Below are 6254 nucleotides of genomic sequence, written 5' to 3'. Positions count from 1 at the left end.
TCCCCTCTCTTTGTATGACTAACTCCTGGTCATTCTTTCAGACTCAGCTTCCAAATTCTGATAAGTCATCCTGACCGCCCCATCTAAGAAGTACACTTTTCATCTCCTTAATGACATTTAACAACATCTGTGATTAGTTAATCTTTGTTTACATATGCATTGACAGCCCTTCAGCCCTCAGATATAATTCACACCGGTGTGTCCCATGCTTAGGGACTCGATGAATATTTGTTGAATGTTGTTGATTATTTCAAGTCTAGGAAGCACAGAACAAAGTAAAGAGAGTACAGACTCGAATCTGAACCCTGGTTCCAGCTGTATGGTTCTGGGCATGTTACTCAAACTCTCTTTGCCTTAATTTCTCAATCTCTAAAATGAGTGGTGGTGAGAACTATATGATTTCATAGATATAAAGTACCTAGAACAATGTATGGCACATTTAAAAAATTCCATGAAGTTTATTCATTCATGCATTAATTTATTCTCCAAATATTTACTGAGTGCTTACCCTTTGTAGGGCAGAATGGAAAATCCTGTGAGTAAATCAAAGTCTTTGCCCTTTGTGCACTTAAAATCCAGTAAAAGAATTAGCACATACACAAAGAGATAAACACAAAGAAATATGTGAATTAGTGTCCTAAGAAAAAAAAAAATAAAAGATCAGTATTAGTTGGCTAGGGCTGTCATAATACAATAGCACTAACTGAGTGGCTTAAACCGCAGAAAATACAGGTCTCACAGTTCTGGAGGCTAGATTAATATCTAGGTTTTGGAAGGGTTATTTCCTTCTGAGGGCCAGGAGAGAGAATCTGTTCCACACTCCTATCCTAGCATCTGGTGGTTGGCTGGCAAACTTTGGCTTGTAGAACCACCACTTTAACCTCTGCTCTCCTCATTATATGGCATTCTTTCCCTGTGCATATCTGTGTCCAAGTTTCCTCCTTATATAAGGACCCAGTCATACAGATTAGGGGCCCACCCTACTCCAATGTGACCTCATCTAACTAATTACATCTGCAATGACCCTTTTTCCAAATAAGATCAGATTCTAAATTACCAGAGGAGAAGACTTCAAAATAAAAATGAGGACGGGGGGAGGACACAATTCAACCTATAATAAGACCATAAGAATAGAATATTTCCCAAGCAAATCCAATACTCTGAATGTATACTTAAATAATAAGATAACAAGAGAGCTATAAATGGATCTTGATTTGTAAAAAAAAAAAAAAAAATTGTTAATGCAGAAAGAATATCTTAAGGATTTCAGCCTCAACCACGTTATAACTCCAGTCCATTATTAGGCATTATTTTATTTCCCTAAACTTTCCTCAGTTTCATAAGATGAACTAGAGTTTTTCAATATAGAAAAGGAATGGAGGGCGCCTGGGTGGCTCAGTTGGTTAAGCGACTGCCTTCGGCTCGGGTCATGATCCTGGAGTCCCGGGATCGAGTCCCGCATCGGGCTCCCTGCTCGGCGGGGGGTCTGCTTCTCTCTCTGACCCTCCTCTCTCTCATGCTCTCTCTCTGTCTCTCTCAATAAAAAAAAAAAATGTTAAAAAAAGAAAAGGAATGGAAACTAAATGGTTAAGAATTATATTTCACAGGAGAAAAGAAAGAGCTGATAAAATGAAAAACATGTTAAAGCAAAAGTATCAATATATCTACATAGTAAAATAAATGTCTCTCTGCATCCACTGCCAAATACATAGACCAGATGAGTGCTACATTTCACAAAACTAAGTTTAAAACATGTTACCAGAAGGACACCATCATCATTCAGACACCTCTCAACACATTTTACCTCAGCATTACTGGGTCGCAGGTGGTGACAAGATAGCTTGAATGTGGTATGGAGAGAAAGTTAACTTGGTTTTCACTGTGAGGAAAACAATAACAACAACACTAGTTTTCTTTAATTTGAGAGGATGTTCTTTAAAATAAAAGCATATGGCCTATGAATGTGATCAAAGCTGTGTGTTTTCTATAAATCTTCCAAAGTTTTCTGTTACTACAGATCTGTAAAGTGAAAGTTCTGAATTTTGTTGCACTGATTATTAGGCCTAAAAGGCATATGGCTGTCACCTTTCCATAAAGTGATGCAAGGAGCAGTAAGTGTCCTCTGGTAATACAATAGCCAGGGACAAAAATTCTGTTGAATGTGTCTTCAAGTCACCTCTTGTGATATCAAGAAAATGTCTTAAGTTCTGTGGGAACAATCTCTGCCAACCTAGTAAGTTCAACACTTCGGTGGGGCCACTATAAGAAGATGGTTCTGTGGCATGCGGAGTCAATTTTAGACTTTAAAAAATGTAATCAAGACTTCTTCAAATGTGGTGACTAAAAATAATTTACTAAAAGCCTATGATCAGGGGCGCCTGGGTGGCTCAGTCAGTTAAGCGGCTGCCTTCGGCTCAGGTCATGATCCTGGAGTCCCGGGATTGAGTCCCGCATCGGGCTCCCTGCTCGGCGGGGAGCCTGCTTCTCCATCTCCCTCTGCCTGCTTCTCTGCCTACTTGTGCTCTCTCTCTATCTCTCTGTCAAATAAATAAATAAAATCTTTAAAAAAAAAAAAAGCCTATGATCAGGTGTTCCTTTTTATTTCTAGATTACACATACACAATCATAGAATACACATTATTTGAAAACGAGCAAAAGGAAAAGTATCCTCACAAAAAATATATTTAAAAGTTGGTAGGTGACTTGATGAATCCGTTACACAGTGGTGAATGGCTTTTTCAGAAAGGACTGACTCGGCACACTTTTCTATGGATGTGCATTTGGGCTTTTCAATTTCTCTCTAAATTCATTTAGCAGAATTAAGAACAGGAATGTAAAACCTGGGGCAAATGCACAAATCTGCTTAGGGGTAGAAGCATGGAGAACAAGTAATGATGGGAGATGACCAAGAAAAAGAAGAAAGTAGAAAGACCGAGATTTTGCAAAGCAAAGCTCACCCAAATACACTAGCCTGTAAATGAGTTCTCTCCAATTCTTATTCCCAACCTGGTGTTTCACTCTGGAGCGGGGCTTAGAGGAAATGTGAATGAGATAATAAAAACTTTCCCTTGCTCCTTTAACTTTTAGAAGGAGCTAATGTGCAATCTTTTAATGACCTGCACAGTTACTCCTAGTCATTAGCATGTAGATTCTTTTCAGCAAATGTGTTCTCCACATGCCATTCTTCTCTCAACACCCACTCTTATTTACTGCTTCATAACCTCCAACTTCCAACAGTTGGTGGGAGCAGGAAAAAAAAAACATGAAAGGGAAAAAAATGACAGCTGGTTTCAGTGGAAAGAAGACTAGATCTTTTTACCCGGTGGCATGTTGGAGTAGGCTTATACTGGCTCAGAGAGTTGGTTACATTTTTATGATTTTGTGAGCCAGTTGTTAAATAGAGCCATTATTAACAATTAAATAATATAAACTTAAATTCAAGTAAATAATATTAAAACAGAGGTACTAAATATGTAAAACGTATCCCTTCCTATTTTACTGTGTTTTGCTTTCGCCATGCTTTTGAGGTTATTTATGCCTATTTTATCTGTGTGCTAGAAATACTATGTAATGGTGTACTTCAAACTGGTCAAGGTGGAATATTTACACCAAAGAAATTGGCAAATGCTAAAAATCAGGGTGTAACTCTGTTCTGTTGATGATCTAGGCTTCAGAAAGCCATGGAGAATGTTTTCTGACAACACATATTAAACCTAAAATGTGTCATGTCATTATCCTGTCAATAGCACACAAAAAAATTGAGGAAATTTTCCAGCATGTGAAAATGATTACCCAACTCAGCAAAGAATCTGCTGAAGGAGGAGGTCATTGAGAGGACATGACTGCCAGTTGACCCTCGAGCTGGACCAGGACTATCCAAGCCTCCTTACTTCTTCCCCTGTCCTGGAATATACATCTTGCCCACTGTGGGAGTCATTTCAAGGACACAGCCTTGAGAAAGCAGTGTGCTGTTCAGACCATCGAGATGATATACATGAGTGAACACAGTGAAGGACTGTTTAAACTTTTAAGATTCTAGTAGGCAGGCGCAACGATCTACTCAACTTGCAGCAACTTCATATGTAAGTTACCTTGCTTATGAAATCTGCCATCTACCAGTCTGGAGTGGCCTGCTTCTTTCTTCAGTCTCTCCTCCTTTCCGTGTCTGGGGGCCAGTTCTGATTTTCACCCCAGAGGTTTCTGAGGTTGTGAACCAACATCACATCACTGATGGAGTGAAATTCCAATACTGACTTCCTTGTTTCACTTTCCTATTACTCTTCAAAGTAAATAAAAATATCATCCAGCATTCATGTCAGAACTACAGAATGAAGCATTTACCAAATTCAACAAAAAAATACTGTCAGCATTAAACTGGCTATATAAAATTTACAATAAAGAACATTTTATATATATATATGTACACACATATATATACATACATATGTGTATATATATAGTCAAGTGAGTGTTACATTCTTTAAACACATTATATATAATGTATTATACAATATCATAATGTAATAATGTATGTAATATAATACACACTTGTTTTGTTTGAGATCCAATTATTAAAGGTTTACCACCATCCCTGTCTCTACCATGAGAAAACTATTGATTAAGAAAAGTTGTTTAACTCTGAGTATCACCTTCCTTATCTGCCAACTAGTGATATGAGTGCCTTCCTCAGAGCATAATTTTAGGAGTAAAATAAAACAGTTTATACTAAAACCCTGTATGGATTGCAAATGTTAATTACCGTCAAACATTCAGCAAATACATTTCAGCTCCTAATATGAGCTCTCTTAAGAATTCTCAAGTTTTGCAAAGATGAACAATGTTTAATCCTTCTCCTCAGGTTGCTTACTATCTAGAGATGAGAGATACAGGTAAATAAAATAATTTAAGAAGATGAAATGTGATCCAACAGAGGAAAAAGCGAAGTGCTATGCAATTCAAGGAAAAGAAGTGAGTGATTTTACCTGGAGCACCAGGGAGGACTTAATAGAAAAGGTAGAATTATGAGATAAGTTTTAAAGAGTAATTTGCATTTGTATCAGTTGAGATAGTGTATGTGGAAAGTGGAGGCATTCCAGGCTGATAGATGAAACACCAAACATATTATCACCACATATATTATAATACCAACTAAGGAAATCATAATTGTCTTGATAAACCCACTGCATCAAAAACCCTTACGTGTTATTTCCATGTACAACAGAAAGAATTATGCCATTATACATTATACAATCCAGTGTGCCTAACGACAATCTTGCATATTCAAGAGTTGACTATTTATTCAGTTTTTCCAATTTATAAGCCATGTTCATTTCTAATAACCAAAGTGTAAATTATCCTATGACCTTCTTTCCCTAGTGAAAGAAAACATTCATGTCCAGGTGATTTTTAAAATTATTTTTCAAGGAACTCCTCTGTATAGTATGTCCTCCTTAACAGGACAGAAGGGATTAGCCTATAGACATAAAGCAAACTTTCCACTGATTTCAACTCTATAAACACATAAATTATGCACATATTATGTAAACAATGAAGAACACGTCTAAAGTGAGGTTTTAATGGGAGAGTGGAACACTGAGACACGAGAAAAGTGAAACCTTTTCATACATTCATGGGAACAAGGACTAACTATTAAAGAAAGAGCATTATTTCATCTCTCAGTTAATGAGTCTTGCAAGGGTTGACATTACTCAGTAAAGTTCACTGAAAAGCTTTTCCCCTTGCTAGTCAAAATATGCTAGTTAACGTTTGTGACTTTGAAAAACAACACTTCGAAGAAAGCTTGGCAGAGCATCTACAGAATTTAAGTGTAAAAAGAGAAGATGTCTATGAATCTCTCACACACAAAAGTCTGACACGATGGGTCTGTAGCCTTGACCTCAAGTGACTATGGAACAGACCACAGGGCCAATCTAGGTCCCTATGGGACATACGTTATAAAATCATTCTCTCCACACTGAAATGAAAGCCTTTTTCGCCTTCTCTCTGGATCCCTCGCCTCCCAGTAGAGGCACTCCTTCGGCAAGCCACCCTACCAACGGAGCCTTTCACTCGTTCTCTCCCCGATGACAACTGTCAGTCTGTCGCTATCTCAACATGCAACATTTCAACAAAATCTAAAGGGAAATTGGAAGCGCAGGGGCTGGAATACTCTGTTTAAAACCACACAGCCAGACCTCCTTCCTGGGGATCCAAGACTCCTCAACCACCACCTTTCAAACTGCTGAAGGTAAGAA

At 37.8% G+C, this 6254-nt stretch overlaps 1 long non-coding RNA gene across 1 annotated transcript in view; it reads left to right on the top strand.

The window, feature by feature from the left end:
- Window positions 1-5913: 5913 nt before the first annotated feature.
- The window catches only part of LOC145720910 (uncharacterized), a 2943-nt gene continuing 2602 nt past the window's right edge, over window positions 5914-6254 (top strand). Inside the window, exon 1 of the long non-coding RNA XR_014144203.1 lies at window positions 5914-6247. This is a non-coding gene — a long non-coding RNA (uncharacterized LOC145720910). The remainder of the gene's footprint in view (window positions 6248-6254) is intronic.

This window comes from Leptonychotes weddellii, chromosome 4 (genome assembly GCF_054177405.1).
Source record: "Leptonychotes weddellii isolate Sample4059 chromosome 4, ASM5417740v2, whole genome shotgun sequence".
NCBI classification, from domain to species: Eukaryota; Metazoa; Chordata; class Mammalia; order Carnivora; family Phocidae; genus Leptonychotes; species Leptonychotes weddellii.
The sequence above is the reverse complement of the archived record's forward strand: the minus strand, read 5'-3'. Positions and strand labels throughout refer to the sequence as shown.